Below are 21,400 nucleotides of genomic sequence, written 5' to 3'. Positions count from 1 at the left end.
TTGATGAGTGTATTCAGGATGAATTTCTCATCATATTGTGGATGGCCTGACTAGAGAGAGGGCAAAACTTGACCTCCTCTTGGGAAATAAGGAACGGGGGGGTGACGGAATTGTTACTGAGGGAACACTTGGGGACCAGTGACCATAATTCCATTAGTTTTAAGACAGCTATGGAGAATGATAGGTCTGGACCAAAAGTTAAATTCTAAATAGGGGCAAGGCCAATTTTGATGGTATCAGGCAGGAGCTTTCAACAATTAATTGGGGGAGTCTGTGGGAAGGCAAAGGGACATCTGTTTAGTGGGAGGCTTTCAAAAATGTGTTAACCAGTGTTCAGGGTAAGCACATTCCACTTAGAGTGAAGGGCAAGGGTGGAAGTAGGGAACACTGGCTGATTCGGGATATTGAGGCCCAGGTCAAGAAGAAGAAGGAAGCACATGACATGCATAGGCAGCTGGGATAAAGTGAATCCCTCGAAGAGTATAGGAGGTGTAGGAGTAGAGTTAAGAGAGAAATCAGGAGGGCAAAAAGGGGACATGAGATTGTTTTGGCAGATAAGGCAAAGGAGAATCCAAAGACCTTCTACAAATACATAAAGACCAAAAGAGTAACTAGAGAGAGAGTAGGGCCTCTTAAGGATCAATAAGTCATCTATGTGCGGATCCACAAGTGATCGGTGAGATCCTAAATTAATATTCCTCATCAGTATTTACTGTTGAGAAAAGCATGGATATTAGGGAACTTGGAGAAATAAATAGTGATATCTTGAGGAGTGTATATATATTACAGAGAAGGGGGTACTGAAAGTCTTAAAGCGCATCAAGGCAGATAAATAAATCCCCGGGACCTGATGAAGTGTATCCCAGGACATTGTGGGAGGTGAGGGAGGAAATTGCGGGCCCTCTAGCAGAGATATTTTTGAATCATCGATAGTCACAGGTGAGGTGCCTGAAGATTGGAGGGTGGCAAATGTTGTGCCTTTGTTTAAAAAGGGCTGTAGGGAAAAGCCTGGTAACTACAGGCCAGTGAGCCTCACATCTCTGGAGGGTAAGCTGTTGGAAGGTATTTTGAGAGCCAGGATCTACAGTCATTTAGAGACACAAGGACTGATTAGGGACAGTCAGCATAGCATTGTGAGTGGAAAATCATGTCTCACAAATTTGATTGAATTTTTTGAAAAGGACAGATCAGCTATGATCTTATTGAATGGCGGGGCAGGCTCAAAGGGCTAGATGGCCTACTCCTGCTCCTATTTCTTATGTTCTTATGTTCTTATATAACCAAGAAGGTAGATAAGGACAGTGCAGTTGATGTTGTCTACATGGACTTTAGCAAGGCCTTTGACAAGGTACCCCATGGTAGGTAGTGGCATAAGGTTAAATCTCATGGGATCCTGGGTGAAGTAGCTAAACGGATACAAAATTGGCTTGATGACAGAAGCCAGATGGTTGTAGAGGGTTGTTTTTCAAATTGGAGCCCGGTGACCAGTGGTGTGCCTCGGGGATCAGTGCTGGATCCACTGTTAGTTGTCATTTATTTTAATGATTTGGATGAGAATATAGAAGGCATGGTTAGTAATTTTGCAGATGACTCCAAGGTTGGTGGCATAGCGGACAGTGAAGAAGGTTATCTCGGATTGCAATGGGATCTTGATCAATTGGACCAGTGGGCTGATGGAGTTTAATTTAAATAAAGATGAGATGATGTATTTTGGTAGATTGAACCAGGGCAGGACTTACTCTGTTAATGGTATGGCATTGGGGAGAATTACAGAATAAAGAGATCTAGGGGTACAGATTCACAGCTCCTTGAAAGTGGAGTCACAGGTGGACAGAGTGGTAACGAATGCATTTGGCATATTTGGTTTAATTGGTCAGAACATTGAATACAGGAGTTGGGATGTCTTGTTGAAGTTGTACAAGACATTGATAAGGCCACACTTGTACAGTCCTATTATAGGAAAGATATTATTAAACTAGAAAGAATGCAGAATAGATTTACTAGGATGCTACTGGAACTTGATGGTTTGAGTTGTAAGGTGTAACTGGATAGACTGGGACTTTTTTCCCCTGAAGCATAGAAGGCTGAAGGGTAATCTTATAGAATTATATAAAATAATGAGGGGCATAGGCCAGATAGATAGTCAATATCTTTTCCCAAAGGTAGGGGAGTCTAAAACTAGAAGACGATAGTTTAAGGTAAAAGGGGACAGATAAAAAATGGTCCAGAAAGCAATTTTTTCACACAGAGGGTGGTGACTGTCTGGAATAAGCTGCCAGAGGTACCAGCAGAAGTGGGTACAATTTTGTCTTTTAAAAAGCATTTAAGCAGTCACAAGAGTAAGATGGATATAGAGGGATATGGACCAAATGAGGGCAATTGGGACTAACCTAAGGGTTTAAAAAAAAAGGACGCATGGACAAATTGGGCCGAAGGCCTGTTTCCATGCTGTAAACCTCTATGACTCCATGATCTCCCGTGTTGCAAACATGGCTGCTTTCGATCTTCAACACAGTGAAACTTCTCTACAGGATAGATGTTGGAGCAGATGCCCTATAGAAAGATTCTTTCTGGTTGTACACAGCTCCTGCTCTGTCCAAGACCGCAGGAAACTACAAGGGGTCATGACCGAAGCCCAGTCTATCATTCAAACCAGCCTCCCACCCAGTGACACTGCCTACATTTCCCGCTGCCTCGGAAAAGCAGCCAGCATAATTAAGGAACTCACGCACCCCAGACATATCTTTTTCCATTTTCTTCTGTCGGGAAAAAGATATAAAAATCTGAGGTCACATAAACAAATATTCAAGAACAGCTTCTTCTCTTCTGCCTGCAGACTTTTGAATGGATCTACCTTACATTAAGTTGATCTTTCCCTACACCCTAGCTATGATTGTAATACTACATTCTGCACTCTCTCCTCTCCTTCTCTATGAATGGTATGTTTTGTTTATACAGCATGCAAAAAACAATACTTTTCACTGTAGACTAATACATGTGACAATAATAAATAAAATCAAAAAAAAAATCTTATGTTGAATGGAAACTTTCCTGGTGGGTTTTTAGTGACATTCTGCAAAAACCACATGCAGCAAAAGTTGAAACGTGACGAGGGCCAATGTTCAGTGATGGGTCACTAACCCTGAAATACTCAGGGCCAGACTCTGCTGAAAAAATAAGCATTGAAATGTTGCGCACCATGATTAGCATGCAAATTAGCAACTTGTAATGAGTGGGTGATGTGTAACAAATTGCCACGGGTTGCTGGCTAATTTGGCCTGTCTGCCATGAGCTTCACAAAAATAAGTTCTCACGCTTGACCTCCTCATGATGATCATGAACTTAGGCGTTTGCATAATGATTATCTATTAAACTCACTGCGCCGATACAGCTCAACGCGAACAATGTAAGTGCCCTTATAAAGATGGGATAATTATTCATGATTGCCAATCAACATTTCTTAACCAGAAAGTGAACCATTATAAATGTGAAGTATCATTGCTTCAGGCTGTGAATTATTTAGGGGACATTTACCCCGCACCCATCCCTCCCCACCATCTTGGCATGCCTGCCCACTAATAGCTGGTGGTGGAATCTTCCGATCCTGTCACCGTCAACAGGTTTTCCCATTGTTTGCACCCTCTGCCGCTGGGGAATCCGCTGTGGATGGGTGGGTCACTGTCGGCGGCTCTGAAAGATTCCTTCGGCTGTAACGGCCAGAAGATTTTGGCAAGTACTTGGGAGGTTTCCTTTGTTTTACAGGATCGTTCTTTTCCTTTCTTGTGATTTCCCTTTTAATCCAATCTTCCCCTCGCCCTCTCTTTTTCCTATCTGTCTTTGATTTGACATTGAATGAGTCCACTTTAATTCATTCTCCTCCTTGACCCCTCCTTGATATTTGTTCTTACCCTTCAATTTAATGGACGGCATGGGTGGCACAGCAGTTGGCACTGCTGCCTCACAGCATCAGGGACATGGGTTCAATTCTGGCCTTGGGTCGCTGTCTGTGTGGAGTTTGCACATTCTCCCCGTGTCTGCGTGGGTTTCCTCTGGGTGTTTCAGTTTCCCCCCACAGTCCAAAGATGTGCAGGTTAAGTGGATTGGCCATGCCAAATTGCCCCTTACTGTCAGAGGGACTAGCTAGGGTAAATGCACGGAGTTATGGGGATAGGGCCTGGGCAGGATTGTGGTCAGTGTAGACTCAATGGGCCGAATAGCCTCCTTCTGACTGTAGGAATTCTATGATCCTCTATGATCCTCTAATCTTGAAACTGTTTGCCCCATTGTTCACCCTGGTCCTCAATGCCCTGTCACTCTGATCTTGCTGTTATTATCTCAAACTTCCAGCAACTTTGTGGACGCAAGAAAAATTAAAACCTCAACGTGCACAAGCTAGTTTACCAAAGAAGCATCACATATGATGTCCATGCCCACGAAACCTGCCTCTAAACCTTGCACTGATTTATCAATTTAAGTCAGAGTATTTGATCAGCACTAAATAGATGTTTTATGAAACCGTTGTCTTTGATTTTCAGGGCTGCATTTTCCCTTTCAAGCTATGAATTACAAGTTGTGAGATTTCCCAATGGCGCCTCCTGCCTGGCAGTGCTTTCTACAGTATCTTCATAGTGAGGCACAGGGGTGGATACATGCTGGAATCAGGGCTACTGCCTCTGGAAGCAGGACAGAGTTGGGTACTGCCAAGGCGGGCAGATTTGTAGGCCAACCTTTATTTCACTATTACATCAACCCAGTTCTGTACTGAGTTTAGACATCCAGTCCCTCACCCTTCCACTCATCCTCATGCGTCCCTCCATGCCCCTATGTCCTCCCATAACTCCCCATGCCCACTTACCTACTATCCGCAATGGGCAGAACTGGTAAATGTTAATATCAATGCCAGTATATGATGGAGAAATAATGCAGCAGCTTAGCTTTTACCTTCAGCAAGTTTATTCTACATATAGCTTAGTAGAGATGCAAACTCCTTATGGCTACCTCCAAACCAGCTGTTTATATTCTTTTGGAGGTTGAGCCAATAATGCAGAGGAGGTTTACTAGGCTGATACCGGAGTTGAGGGGATTGAGCTATGAGGAGAGGCTGAATAAACTAGGCTTGTACTCGTTAGAGTTTAGAAGAATGAGGGGAGATCTCATTGAGACGTATAAGATGATGAATGGGATGGATAGGATAGAGGTGGAGAGACTCTTCCCGCTCAAAAAAGACAGTAGGACTAGGGGGCACAGCCTCAAGATAAAGGGGAGGCGGTTTAGAACGGAGTTGAGGAGGAACTTCTTCACTCAAAGGGTGGTGAATCTCTGGAATTCTCTGCCCGTTGAAGTGGTGGAGGCTGCCTCGCTAAATATTTTTAAGAAGCGGGTTGATGGGTTTTTGATAAGAGAAGGGATTAAGGGTTATGGGGAGAGGGCGGGAAAGTGGAACTGAGCCACGACAGATCAGCCATGATCTTATTGAATGGCGGGGCAGGCTCGAAGGGCTAGATGGCCTACTCCTGCTCCTATTTCTTATGTTCTTATGTTCTTATCACCACAGGTCCTTAATAAGGCTTAACATTGTAATTGCCAAAGTATGTACTTACTGATACATTGGCAATGAGCACTATAATAATAACATTGGAAAGTCTTTGAGATGCTCGTGAAACTGTCAAAATTAATAGCCATTCCAACTCCACCTGAAAATACTTTAATCCTATTTAGTGGTCATAAAACTGCGTAAACAAACATCATACAAAAACCACTTCAACAATATAATTCTCTTATGATCTCATAAAATTGTCTATCAAAAAACCCACAGTCCTCCTGATAGCTGTATCAATAGCCCCTGTCGAGCTGAATCCACTGGTAGGTCTTTGAGTTCAGGCAAGCATTCACAATGAGATTCTATTGTATATTCCTGTAACAAATACCTCTAGCGCTGAATATATTAAAACCTTTGAAGTAGTGTAACAGGTGTATGGGCAGTCACTCAATGTAAATATCAAAGCAGAGGGACTGGTTGAATTTCAATGCTATTGAAGGCAGAAGAGTACTTTATTCACTAAACATACCCATCAAAAGATTCCCATCAAAAGCTATAGAACAGGCTCCCCTATGCTTCATGGACCCTCTGATCTGACGAGGTTCGCACCAAGCTTCAGAAACCCATCTGCCCAAAGTTCATTAGAACATATTGAATGAGGAATTGTAGCAACAATTAGTATGGAATCAAATGCTGATTGAGTGGTCACCTTCAGAAACTTAGCTTAGAAAGGAATATTCTTCAAATGTGCAATATAGTGTGAACAGTAAACTCAATACCTCAAGTGTGCAAATATTGGTTCTGTTAGTAATCTGTTGCACAGCCTCCTCAAGGATGCAACATGTGGTTAGGCAAAAGTCTTTTAAGGAATGCACACACAGGCATGTTTCAGATATACATATTTTGAGGTGCTAGGATTCTTGTCTTGCTGATAAAGGTGCAATCCTGTACAGGACATTTAACTTCCCATCTGAAAGACAAAAGAAGGTTAATATATTGACACAACTGAACAATTGGCAGGCAAATAGTATGTCCTGAAAATATCAACACAAGCCAATAACACTGTCCAGAATGATGAATAGTGATCGTGCGTTAGTGCCATATATCAAATTATCCACCCCCTTGTCCAATTATCCTCCTTGCTATTTTCCCATCCAAAATACCTCTATCATTTATAAAAGTTAATCAGCATAAATGTTTTCAAATGTCAGGAATTTAGCTATTTCCCTTTGAACATGATTTTGAAGCACAAGCACTGATAATTTGATAGGTTGAACTCGCTGTCCAGTACTGCTGCTTCACAGTGCCAGGGACCTGGGTTCAATTCCCAGATTGGGGTCACCGTCTGTGTGGATTCTGAATATTCTCCCCATGTCTGCATGGATTTCCTCCGGGTGCTCCAGTTTCCTCCCACAGTCCAAAGACGTGATGATTAGATACATTGGCCATGCTAAATTCTCCCTCAGTGTACCCGAACGGACGCCGAACTGTGGCGACCAAGGGATTTTCACAGTAACTTCATTGCAGTGTTAATGTAAGCCTTACTTGTGACACAAATAAGTAAACTTACAAAAATATGTATTTTGGTTGTAGAAATACTGCTGTTATTGTTTATCCCAGTTTAGTCTTCCTTATCTTGAATCTAAGGAACTTTTGTATTCAGTGTAAAACATGATAGGTTTCAAACTCAATGAAACCCTTATATGAAACAAAATGGTGTGGACAATTGAAACTTTAAAAAAAGCTTACAGCTAAATAGTGTTTTTCACAATTGCAGGTCTTGGAATGCATTGCAGCCAGTGAAGTATTTTTTTGAAGTACAGTCACTGTTGTAATGTAGGAAATGCAACAGTAAATATGTCCACAGTAAACTCCTGGGGCTGGGCTTTAGTGAGGAGATGGAAGGGGGGGAGGAGGGGTGGGGGGTGTGGGTGGAGAGGTTCATATTGTTTAACATCCCAGGAGCCAGGCTGGGGGGAGCCAAAGGGCCTGTTCCTGTACAGTACTGTTCTTTGTTCTTCGTTGTTTTTTGTATTTCCCTCAATTGGCTGATCATTGACAGTTGAATAAGGAAATAGCACTTGGCTGGTTTGGATTTGCCAAGTTTTTTTGGACATTGTTGGATAGATGCCAGTCCTCTAGCCAGAGTAGTTTAGTTAAGCATATGGTTCCTTTCGACACACAGTACCGCTGCTGGAATGTTGTCAGAGCCCATAATCCATATAGTAAACTGCGGTTCAACTCATTTCTTGATGATAGGAGGGTTGGCACCTGCGATACTGGGGCCTGAGGAGGGGGCCAAGATGGATCATCCACTCAACACTTTTGGCTGAAGAGGGTTAAGTATCTAAACAGAGCTAAATATCTTCCCATTAACTTCCCGCCACCTCGGCAAAGCAGCCAGCATAATTAAGGACCTCACGTACCCCGGACATTCTCTCTTCCACCTTCTTCCGTCGGGAAAAGAATACAAAAGTCTGAGGACACCTCCCAACCAACCCTTCTTCCCTGCTGCCATCAGACTTTTGAACGGGCCTACTTCCCATTAAGTTGATCTTTCTCTACACCCTGGCTATGACTGTAACACTACATTCTGCACCCTCTCCTTTCCTTCTCCATGAACTATGCTTTGTCTGTGCAGTATGCAATAAATAACACTTTTCACTATATACTAATACATGTGACAATCATAAATCAAATCAAATCAAAATTTATTCCACCACCAATTCTCTTCCCGGACATAGTAGTGCACTCAGACAGACTTTCATCTGTTTCCATAGCTAGTAATTCCTGAAATGTGTCGCTAGCCTGTCACCAGACACTTATAGCTTGAGGGTGCCACTCTTTATCAAGCGTGGTTGACCAGGAGTCCCTCTGTTCTTACTGCCAACCATTGGTGTGTTTGGAAGAAGTTGAAAGGACGTTACCCTGTTTGAATGTTTGTGTGGGATTTGAACCAGAGCTTGCTTGATAGGGCAGACGCAACACGGTTTCATTAAAGGGAAGTCGTGTCTGACAAATTTACTGGAGTTCTATGAGGATGTGTCTAGGGCGGTGGATAGAGGAGAGCCGGTGGATGTGGTCTTTCTGGATTTTCAGAAGGCGTTTGATAAGGTACCTCACAAGAGGTTACTGCAGAAGGTCAGAGGACATGGAGTTGGGGGTAGGGTGTTAGCGTGGATAGAGGATTGGTTGTCAAATAGGAGGCAGAGAGTGGGGGTCAATGGGTGCTATTCGGATTGGCGGTTGGTGACTAGTGGGGTGCCCCAGGGGTCGGTGCTGGGGCCTCAGCTATTTACCATTTATATAGATGATCTGGAGGAGGGAACCGAGTGTAGGGTGTCGAAATTTGCTGATGACACCAAGATTGGGGGAAAGGCAAATTGTGCGGAGGGTGTGGAGAGTCTGCAGAAGGATCTAGATAGGCTGGGCGAATGGGCCAGGAAATGGCAAATGGAATTTAATGTTGGCAAGTGTGAGGTGGTCCACTTTGGTAGGAAGAATGGTAGGAAGGACTATTACTTACGTGGCGAAAAACTGCAGCAGGCGACGGTGCAGAGGGACCTCGGGGTCCTTGTGCATGAGTCGCAAAAACCCAGCCTGCAGGTGCAGCAGGTGGTCAGGAAGGCGAATGGGATGCTGGCCTTCATAGCGAGGGGGATTGAATATAAAAGTAGGGAGGTCTTGCTGCAGCTGTATAGGGCATTGGTGAGGCCGCAGCTGGAGTACTGTGTGCAGTTTTGGGCGCCGCACCTGCGCAAGGATATTTTGGCCTTGGAGGGAGTGCAGAGGAGGTTTACTAGGCTGATACCGGAGTTGAGGGGGTTGAGCTATGAGGAGAGGCTGAATAAACTAGGCTTGTACTCGTTAGAGTTTAGAAGAATGAGGGGAGATCTCATTGAGACGTATAAGATGATGAATGGGATAGATAGGATAGAGGTGGAAAGACTCTTCCCGCTCAAAAAAGACAGTAGGACTAGGGGGCACAGCCTCAAGATAAAGGGGGGGCGGTTCAGAACGGAGTTGAGGAGGAACTTCTTCACTCAAAGGGTGGTGAATCTCTGGAATTCTCTGCCCGTTGAAGTGGTGGAGGCTGCCTCGCTAAATATTTTTAAGAAGCGGGTTGATGGGTTTTTGATAAGAGAGGGGATTAAGGGTTATGGGGAGAGGGCGGGAAAGTGGAACTGAGCCACGACAGATCAGCCACGACAGATCAGCCATGATCTTATTGAATGGCGGGGCAGGCTCGAAGGGCCAGATGGCCTACTCCTGCTCCTATTTCTTATGTTCTTATGTTCTTATGTTCTAGCCTGAATTTTACCACCCGCCCTGGAATCAGAGTGGGCGCGGCTCGCAGAACGGAATTCTCTATTTGACTCGGGTGGGATTTTACAAGCTTCGCCTGAACGAGGTGATAAGATATCGGTCTCTGACTCAGAGGCTGGGACATTACCCACCATGCCACAAGGCCTTATCATTTATTCCAACCAGCTATACTTTAATTCAACTCATTTTCATATGCCCTAGGGCTTGAATCAAGTTCAATCATTTTTTAAATGCTAAACAGCTTGAATGGCATTCAATATTTAATCCTTAACAGCATGGTCAGTAACACCAAATATGATCACCCACAGCTAAATCCATGCTTACTGTCACCCATTAACTGATGCTCTCAAGACAATCTCTTTAATGTCCTTTAAAAATGTCTCAAGCACATTTTTCAGGAATTGATGTACGTCATGTGTAATAAGCCCTGGCCTATTGTTGCTTTCTAATCCTCTGCAATTGGTCCAGAGTGCAGTGAATATCAGAAGGTATCTATAAGTGGTTTTACAATCACCTGTTTAAACTCTGGGGTGAATCTGGTCAGGGTCTGTAGGAAACAGCCGTCTATAACAAAACAGAAAATAAGCTAATCCACTAAAGGCCTGTGACTACAGGAGTCTTCAGCACAGAAGCAGACCTCCATGTCTTGTATGAATAACAGGCACAGCATGTCCAAATTATCCATTGTGTGTGAAGCACTTTAGCGTGGCGATGAATTAAAGCACTCTAACTAGTCTTCCTTGCTGTCTTTTAAACCGAGGGTCTGTAGCAAGTGACAATGGCCAGCACTTAAAAAACAATTTCTCAGTTTATAGATCTTTCTCCAGGAGGGTGTATTTTCCTTAGATACAGAAATGTAAATGCAAAGCCAACTATCGTTCATTGAGCCAGAGTTACTGGGACATTCATTAAACTGCGAGAATCTGTAACTTATTCATTGGTTGTTACCTTATAATTTATTCAGGGCTTTAATTGCTCCCAGCAACTATCAAAGTCAAATATGTGAAGCTCTCACATTTTCCCATATGATGTTATGTTTATGGCACCTAATTAACAAAAAGGAACTAAAATTGAGAACTCCTTTGTCTGAGGCCAGAACTCTCCATTCACCTGACGAAGGGGCAAACCCCAAAAGCTTGCAAGTTTACTATCAAATAAATTGGTTGGACTTAAACCTGGTGTTGTCAGACTTCTTACTGTGTTTACCCGAGTCCAACGCCAGCATCTCCACATCATGGCTAAAAGTGAGAGCATGAAGCATAGACCAGGTTATTCATAGAATCCCTGCAGTGCAGAAGGAGGCCATTTGGCCCATTGAGTCTGCACCAACTCTCCAATAGAGTAGCCCTGCATATTTACCCCATTAACCCACTTAACCTACCCATCTTGGGACACTAAGGGGCAATTTAGCACGGCCAATGCATCTAACCAGCATGCCTTTCAGATTGTGAGAGGAAACTGCAGCACTCAGAGGAAACCCACACAGACACAGGGAGAATGTGCAGTCTCTGTACGGACAGTGATCCAAGCGAGGAATTGAATCTGGTGCTGTGAGCCACTGTGCCACTGTGTCACACTTATTGTCTCATTGACACCCAGGAAATAATGGAAATGATTTCAACCCGACTTATCCAGCAGTTATAATCAAGCAGGTTATTTACCAGAATAGAGTTTCGCTTATTTAGCCACTCGGAACACAAGCTTTTCCTGGTGAATTGGTGCAATGACAATAATCTTTCCCTCAATAAGATGAAGGAGATAGTCATTGACTATCACAATAATGAAGCATTAAAAAAAAAGTGTGCCTTTTAAAGTTCACTTTCAGTCAAAAAAAAACAAGGATATCAAACCAAGTGACAATTGAACATCAGTTGAACTGGGTAACAGCAAGTTGTGGGCATTATGGGTGGTCTGTTCCATCCTGATTACCAATGCATAATTAACCGTGACAGCTGATTGTACCTGTTTGCCCTACCCTGCAGGAATCACACACCTCACGTAGGAAGCTGAGCTTGTTGCATAGGCTCTCATGCAGAGGAGGACGCTGCTCTGAAATGTGACACATCTGCACCAGCTGTGATTAGGTATGCCTCGCAATGGACAGTCACCTTTTTAGCATGGGGGGAGCCTCTCTTGCAAGGCAGAGATTTGAAGAAGAGGGAAGTATTATAATGAGCCACTTGTTGCCATGAATAAAACAAAAGCAAAGACTGAGCATTACTTGCTCATAGTCACCAAGCTAAGACATGTCTGAGTTTGTTCAAAGCCATTTCGGTGCTGGTGATTCAAGTGGGAGGGTAGGCATGGACCCAACAATTTGGGTAGCACAGCACATCTTTAATGCTTGGACAACATCCTTCTCAGTTTCTGATTGCCAATTAGAGTGAACAAGAGTCTATAGTTAGTAACATAAAGCCAGAAAATAACTCAGGGAAAATCAACAAAAATAAAAATTGGGCAGTTTCTATAATGACTGGCCGAACTGTAATGCTGCCTTTCACACTCTGGCAGCAAGTTATAAATCTACCGCATGGTTACAAAATGTGATGGTTGGTTAAAGTTTACAGTTGAACTATTGAGAAGAGTTATTGATTTATGACTAAACAGCTCTCTGGTGAAAAATGTAATTCTCCTTTATATTAAGGATGGTGACTCCATCCGAGAGTTATGGTGTACAAGACCTTTTATCCTGACAATTTGTGGTGTTTTCCACCATTGAGCACCCTCACAGGTTGAAGATAAGGCCAGTAGCTTAATAAACCTAAATTCATATCTAATGCTGGTGCCTCAGTTTAAAGATGCTTAGTACAACATTTAGTTTATGGCCATTTATTGGCCTTCATAGTTTATTTTATTCTGGTTTAAAAATTGTCTGCAGTAAGTAATTTTGCTAATCAGCTTGCTGTAAATTATCCAATACTTATTGCATACTTATCCAAATTCAACTGTCCCACATAAAGGTTTGAAATAAATGTGTTACATTAATAAGCTCTGCTGTTTCATTGTTGCTTCAGCAATTTAAAATTCTGCCATCAGTCAGCTTTATGTCATCTTGGTTTTTTTTTGGGATTAATATATTTTTCTGCAGCTGTAAATAACCATGTTCACTCTGCACAATTTTCAAACATAGATGTCCATTAACTGTTGTGGCAGACCATGAACAGCACTCCCAGGTGGCACAGTGGCACAAAAATTTAAAGTTTATTGATTAGTCACAAATAGGCTTACATTAACACAGCAATTAAGTTACTGTGGAATTCCCCTAGTTGCCACAGTCCAGCACCTGTTCGGGTCAATGTACTTAAACAGTGCAACTTTAAGAATGTGGGGGGAAACCAGAGCACCCAGAGGAGACCCACACAGACAGGGAGAGAACGTGCAAAGTCCACACAGACAGTGACCCAAGCTGGGAATCAAACCAGGTCCCTGGTGTTGTGAAGCAGCAATGCTAACTAACCACTGTGCTACTGTGCTGCCCCAGTACTAATCGTGGTTAACACTGCTGCCTCACAGCACCAGGTTCCTGGCTTGGGTAACTGTCTGTGTGGAGTCTGCATGTTGTCTGCATGGGTTTTTTCTGGGTGCTCCAATTTCCTCCCACAGTCTGAAAAACGTGCTGGTTAGGTGCATCGGCCATGCTAAATTCTCCCTCAGTGTACCCAAACAGACACTGGAGTGTTGTGACTTGGGGATTTTCACAATAACTTCATTGCAGTGTTAGTGTGAGCCTACTTGTGACTAATAAATAAACTTTAAACACATTGTATGACTTTGTCTTCCCCATTAAATGCTGACAATGTTTGCCCAGCAAGTTGCTGGAAGTGTTAGAGGGAAATAACGCGATGCCTTCGACAGAGCATTTGAGATCATTTGGGATCTAAATGAACAGGGAAAGCAACTGTGCATCTCCTTAACCAACGAGATTGAAGGATTCTGGAATGAGCACCACAAAGATTAAGAATAAAGTACAAAGTCAAAAGGTAAGTTCAACGTCAAATCAATTACAGAAATAGTGGGGAAACGATTGGATGAATAAAGAGACATGAAGGAGCCGATTGAGAGTGGAATTTTCCAGCCCTTCCCACCGGCAGATATTTCCAGTCCCACCGAAGGCAACACCTGCCACGGATTACCTGACGGCAGCCCGGGAAAGGAATGTAAATCCCCATCAACCAGGCTGGGACCAGAAGATCCCACCGGCAGCTGAAGGTGAGTCACCTCCAACGCAGGAAAACCCACCAAGGCGGGACTGGAGAATTCCGCCTGAAATTTATTTAAATTTTAAATCCATCCTCCAACAATGAAACATCCACACTAGTAATTGTTGATTTTAATTTGATCTGATTTATTATTGTCACACGTATTGGTATACGGTGAAAAATATTGCTATACAGACAAAGCATACTGATCATAGAGAAGGAAAGGAGAGAGTGCAGAATGTGGTGTTACAGTCATAGTTAGGGTGTAGAGAAAGATCAACCTAATATAAGGTAGGTCCATTCAAAAGTCTATTGGCAGCAGGGAAGAAGCTGTTCTTGAGTCGGTTGGTACTTTACTCCAGACTTTTGTATCTTTTTCCAAATGGAAGAAGGTGAAAGAGAGAATCTCCGGGGTGTGTAGGGGTCCTTGATTATGCTGGCTGCTTTGTTGAGGCAGCAGGAAGAGTATACAGAGTCAATGAATGGAATTTTCATATTATTAAGAGCGTATTTGGACTGAAATGGATAAGATTCTATGGCCAGTTGATTTTGTAGCTACCACATAAATACGAGAAAGTCACGTTGATCCATGCACTTAAATGATGAGGCAGCCAGCAGGATGTAATTCCAATAATGGTGAAGAGGAGTAACTCCGACAGAATCATTTCAAATAACCAAGCTTAATCACACATCTTCCCTCACCCTTGGCCTTTGTACATCATTAATGGTGAGCCCCTTAGCTTCATTGATTTGAGATAAAGATTGCGGTCCTGTAAAATGTAGCCAAGTGAAGTCGCAGGGGCCAGTGCCATTGTTAGGCAGACACTTAGCTTCCTGTACGTAGAGATAATTGATGATTGCAATGATTAAGATTCACAAAAGTGTTTGAAAATCTAGGATAATGAGGCTAATCATGGAAGTAATTGTACTTTTTCTTTAGAACAGTCGGAAATAATTAAACAATGGTTAAAGAGAAATGTTGTGAATGTTGCCCAATCCATCATGCAAACTAACCTCCCGTCCATTGACCCTGTCTACACTTCCAGCTGCCTCAGAAAAGCAGCCGGCATAATTAAGGACCCCATGCACCTTAATTCTTGCTTCCACCTTCTTCCACAGGGAAAAAGATACAAAGCCTGGGGTCACATACCAACCGACTCAAGAACAGCTTCTTCCCTGCTGCCATCAGACTTTTGAATGGATCTACCTTGCACTAAGTTGATCTTTCTGTACACCCTAGCTGTGACTGTAACACTACATTCTGCACCCTCTCCTTTCCTTCTCTTTGAACTGTATGCTTTGTCTGTATAGTGCACAAGAAACAGTACTTTTCACTATATACTAATACATGTGACAATAATCAATCAAATCAAATCAAATATATTTAATACATTGGAGCCTGTGTGGCCTCTGGCAATGTCAATATTTCCTACACTGTCCTTCACTGCCCATTACAGACACAGTGTGATTAGTGATCACACATACCATAGCCATTGAGTAGGATTAAGTACAGGAGTTCCCCATTGCCATTGGCCTCAATACCTTGGCAGGGAGTGTTGGGGTGCTGCCAAAGAGGGGGTATTTTTTAACCTGGAACTCAGCTCTTTCACAATAAAACAAAAGGATGCTTTAAAAGAAAAATCAGCACACTGAATCCTGCTGTTTTTCTTCTATTTGCCGACATGCTGTGACGACATTTTAGTGTTACATTGTTATTTCCTGAGTGAGTCGCTTTCCTGCCTAACGTAATGGTGGGAATTCTGGCAGTGTGGTTTGATAAGCTGAAGGGAAGTAATGCCGTGTGGGGGAGGTTGGAAAGCTGTCACTCAAGAGGTTTCATTAATTGCACTCCAGTGTTTCATCCCCTCTTAGACAGTGAGGAGATTGTTCGCACTTACATTCTCTCATATGAAGTCTTCAACCTGGGACATTGCTTTCAGTACATTAGTTCACAGTTGGTGTCATGGTGTCAGAACCCTTGTGAAGGAAAATTACAGCCCAATAAATGGTGCTTCTATAGCACTGGGGCCAGAAGCTGCAAACATAGGCACTGTGTGGGAGATTTGCAAGCAGAATTTGATTAATGATGCTACTAATAAAAATAATTCCTGTTCGTGTGTTTTGTTTTAACAGGTTTGCTGCTGGGGATTGCTACTCCTTACAGTGGAGAGGATGGGGATTTAAAACAGGCTGTTGATCATTGCATCTCATTATTCTAAGACTGGTATTACGAGTCCTCAGTCAAGTAGTGAACGACCAACTTGGTAGTGTTCCAATTTACTCTGAATCACCGGGTAAAACAGCACTTGTTGTGACATGACTCCTTTCAACACTGGCACAAGGATTCAGAATGGAACTGAAGACATTGTATCTTAGAGATTAAAAGTTACAGATGTGAATTCAACAATGTAACCGAGCGTGCCTGGAGTCTGGCACATCCCTCATGGCTTTTCCTTAAAGTTAACAATTACAATCAGAAATGAGGCAGCAAGTACTGTAGATTTAAATTCCAAAAATATATAAATCCAAGTGATACCACATAGTGGAGCAAGGAGTTTCTGCAGCTCATAGGGTAGATTAAAACCAGGGATGCAATAACTTAGCACAGTGGCACAGCTGTTGGCATTGCTGCCTCAAAGTGCCAATGACCTGGGTTCGATTCCTGGCTTGGGTCACTGTCTGTGTGGAGTCTGCATGTTCTCCCTGTATCTGTGTGGGTTTCCTCTGGGTGCCCTGGTTTCTTCCTGCAGTCCAAAAGACATGTTGGTTAGGTGCATTGGCTATGCTAATATAAGCCTACTTGTGACACTAATAAATAAACTGAAAAAATCTCCAGCTCTTTTGCTAATGAGGTTCATTTCCAATCACTTACTAACTCTGGCAGGGTCACTGCTGGAGGGTATCATTGGGTACAATCCTAGTGTAGCAACTGTGATGAGAATTCCAGGCTAAAAACTACGTATCAACTAGACAGAACAATGCTTTGGGGTTCCAGTATGATATATTAGTATAGTAGTACACTTGGTGCTAATTATTTTGAAAATAATTATGGCCCTGAATTACTGCAACATACAAATTCAACATGTTGGTACACATTTTGTTCTCACACACTTGAATAACAGCATTAACTTGTGAAGAAAGAAATGTCATATAGTACAAATATATAGGTGCTAATATTGCAAACAATTCATCTTGTGCTGAATTGGCAATCTCTTTTAACAGTGAAATTGTTCCCAAACCCTTGCTTTCATCCTTTAAGGGGTGGTTCTTAATACTTTCCAACCAAGCTTTTTGCCATTTGATCTAACATCTCCTCGTGTAACTCACTGTCATTGTATTGGTGGCTGTGCAAATGTTTTGTTACATTAAAGTTCCTATTGTACAATCATGGAAACATAGAACCCAGTGCAGAAGGAAGCCATTTGGCCCAATGAGTACACTGATCCTTTTTTAAAATTTTAGCCAGGCCCTATCCCCATAACCCCACATGGTTAACCTGCAAATCCCCCATGGTGACACAATGGTTAGCACTGCTGTCTCACAGCGCCAGGGACCCAGGTTCAATTCCTGGCTGGGTCACTGTCGGTGCGGAGTCTGCAAGTTCTCCCCATGTCTGTGTGAGTTTCCTTCGGGTGCTCTGGTTTCTTCCCATAGTCTGAAAGACATGCTGGTTAGGTGCATTGGCTATGTTAAGTTCGCCTTCAGTGTACCCAAACAGGTACTGGAGTGTAGTGACTAGGGGATTTTCACAGTAACTTCATTGCAGTGTTAATGTAAGCCTACTTGTGACTACTAAATAAACTTAAGCTTGACCAACAACTCTTGGGACACTAGGGTCAATTTAGCATGGCCAATCCACCTAATCTGCATATCTTTGGTGTTTGGGAGGAAACTCATGTAGACATGGGGAGAACATGCAGACTCCACACAGGCAATGACCCAAGGCCGGAATTGAATCCGGGTCTCTGGCACTTTGAGGCAGTGGTGATAAACAGCGTGCTATAAATACAGTTGTATTTGGAGAAATAGCAGGTCTTTTCATTTATGTGAGGGGATAATATTTCCTGTAGGAGCTATTTACAAATTCCAAACACTCTCATTTCAGACAGCTAGAATGATAAATCCAATCTGGAAGCTAAAAATAAAGCTTATTTATTATTGTGACAAGTTGGCTTACATTAACACTCCATTGAAGTACTGTGAAAAGCTCCTAGTCGTCATACTCCGGTGCCTGTTTGGGTACACTGAGACAGAATTTAACATGGCCAATGCACCTAACAAGCACATCTTTCGGACTGTGGAAGGAAACTGAAGCACCCGGAGGAAATCCACACAGACACAGGGAGGATGTGCAAACTGCACACGGATGGTGACCCAAGCCAGAAATTGAACCCGGGTCCCTGGTGCCGTGAGGCAGCAGGACTAACCACTGTGCCACTGTGTTGCCCTTCTGTGCTGGCCATGAAAAACAGTGGCCCTGATGGAGTAGCTGAACTTTTGTATTCAGTTTTTCTAAAGCAAAATGTTTTAAATTGTCAGGCTATTGCCATTAAAATAGTAACAGCAGTAATTCAAAGCCATAAAGTAGCGGCAAAAGTTGCTGTTCCATAAAGGGTAATAATCATATTTTCAGCCAAGTGATATTTCAGCTTTGCAGAATCTAGAAAGCTGTTTGAATACAAACAGAATTATTCGTAAGAAATGTATAAAGGTTCCTTGTTTCTTTGTACAGAAAAGCTCAGTCTGAAAATTAAAATGAGCTTTAACTAGTAAAACTAAAAATAAAACACAGTTAAAATAATGTGACAAGGTGCAAATGGAAATGATAAAATAATATCATAAAATGCTAATGAATTGGGCGTGATTTCAAACCATAAAAATGATTGTTGTGCATTGAGAAACCTTTTATGCCGATATTCAGCGATGATCCCAGTTTATTGAAGTACCATTCATTCTCTGCTGTTATTAATGTCAAGTTGGGTTCTAGTGGGCTAAAATTAATGCTGAGTGCCACTTGTCATACTTTGGTAAAAACTACTTGACTTAATTTGATTTTGACGTGCCTATCGCACACCTAAACATCTGCTGAATAAGGAGTCACTTCATTTTCAGGCGGATCTGTCTGAAACTTGATGTGCTAAGTAAAAACTGGATTATGTACTCATCAGTGTAGGTGGAAGCTACAATGAAGCAAATCAGAAGCAACAGCTATTGATCGCAAGAGGCCACAGGAGGGTTGTTAATGCTGACAGAAAACACACACAGGTAGTTAGGTAATCGCAAATCTGGCTGCCTCTTGGATATGCCCATGTAAAGCCTAAGCACGTAGCTCAACTAAAGTAGCTTTAATGTGGCCACTGCTTAACTCACTTCCAATCTTTTAAGATTCAGCACTAACCATAAGACGTAAGAGCAGAAGTAGGCCGTTCAGCCCATTGAGCCTGGTTCGCCATTTAATGAGATCATGACTGATCTGAAATGATAATCCTCAACTCTACTTTCCTGCCTTATCCCATAACCAGCCTCGGTGGCACAGTGGTTAGCATTGCTGCCTCTCAGCGCCAGGGACAGAGGGTCAGTTCCCGGCTTGGGTCACCGTCTGTGCAGAGTCTGCACATTCTCCCCATGTCTGCATGAATTTCCTCCCAATCTTCAAAGATGTGCAGGTTAGGTGGATTGGCCATTGTAACTTGCCCCTCAATGTGAGGGGGATTAACAGGTGTTATGTGGGGTTATGGGGAAAGGGCTTGGATGGGATTGTTGTTGGTGCAGGTTCAATGGGCTGGGTGGTCTCCTTCTGCACTATTGGGTTTGTACAAACACTTGATTCCTTTCCTGATTAAAAATCTGTTTATCTCAGCCTTGAACATGCTTAATGAACCGGCCTCTACAGCCCTCTGTAGTAAAGGATTCCATAGGTTCACTACCCCCGAGAAAAGAAATTCCTCCTCATATCTGTTTTAAATTGACAATCCCTTACCCTAAGATTACGGACAACCCTTTACTCTGGGATAATGGGTGACTCCTTACTCTGGGATAATGGGTGACTCCTTACTCTGAGATAATGGGTGACTCCTTACTCTGGGATAATGGGTGATCTCTTAACCTGAGATCATGCCCTCTGGTCTGGGGTGCAGGTTCTATCAAAATTGCATTTTGGGTAACTTGCCTAAGACTAAAAGAAAAAGATTAGAAATTCTCACTTTCAAGAATGATCAGAATTGTGGATGAAACAAAGGGACTTTTTGACAAGGGCGCATCGATTCTTCTTCTTAAAGCAAAAAAATCAATAATTTTCTGTATTAGTCTTTTTGTGTGTAATATAAAATCAAAGGAAAAAGATTACTTAAAACTCATTATTAAAAGTTGCATGCAGGTTTAAAAGTGCAGCTGTGACATTAGAAAGAATCTATTGGGGTAACTTTCAATTTTAGGATTGGAGAAACTGGTTCTTCCCAATAACTCAGAAGGGATATATAATGATTTATAAGGAGTTATAAGAAGAGACTGGATAGACTGAGACTTTTTTCTCTGGAACATAGAAGGCTTAGGAGTGATCTTATAGAAGTCTTTAAAATAACACGGGGCATAGATCAGCTAGATAGTCAATATCTTTTTCCAAAAGTAGGGGTGTCTAAAACTAGAGGACACAGGTTTAAGGTGAGAAGGGAGAGATACAAAAGGGTCCAGAGGAGCAATTTTTTCACACAGAGGGTGGTGAATGTCTGGAACAAGCTGCCAGAGGTAGTAGTAGAGACGGGTACAATTTTGTCTTTTAAAAAACATTTAGACAGTTACATGGGTAAGATGGGTATAAAGGGATATGGGCCAAATGCAGGCAATTGGGATTAACTTAGTGGTTTAAAAAAAGGGTGGCATGGGCAAGTTGGGCCGAAAGGCCAGTTTCAATGCTGTAAACCTCTATAATTCTACGTCTCTATAATGAGCTGTCAATCCATTCCACCGGATTTTGATCAGTGGGGTACCACCTTCCCCCGCTACCCCCACACGTTCCCCCCGCACCCCCCCATCCAACCATCGCCTGCCATTGTGGCTCAAATCAGTATGTTGTGTCACTTCTCCGGTCAAAAGTTTAATGTCAAAAGAACCAATCAGGTTTTCAATGTTGATTGTATCTGTGTCTGGTGATTGCTGATATGACATTTCAATGGGATTATTCTCAACACTGAGCTGAGTCTTGCTGGAAAAGGACCATCAAGCTAGTGATGCTTCCTTTGTAGTGAGCTAATCCACCAGCAAACTTGGACTTAACACATTTGCCGTGAATTGCATATCACGCAAATTTTCCAGTCGATTTATGGCTGCTTGCCACTTG

Source organism: Carcharhinus amblyrhynchos, chromosome 14 (assembly GCF_965287045.1).
Source record: "Carcharhinus amblyrhynchos chromosome 14, sCarAmb.v2.hapA, whole genome shotgun sequence".
Classification (NCBI taxonomy): Eukaryota; Metazoa; Chordata; class Chondrichthyes; order Carcharhiniformes; family Carcharhinidae; genus Carcharhinus; species Carcharhinus amblyrhynchos.
Note: the sequence above shows the minus strand (reverse complement) of the source record.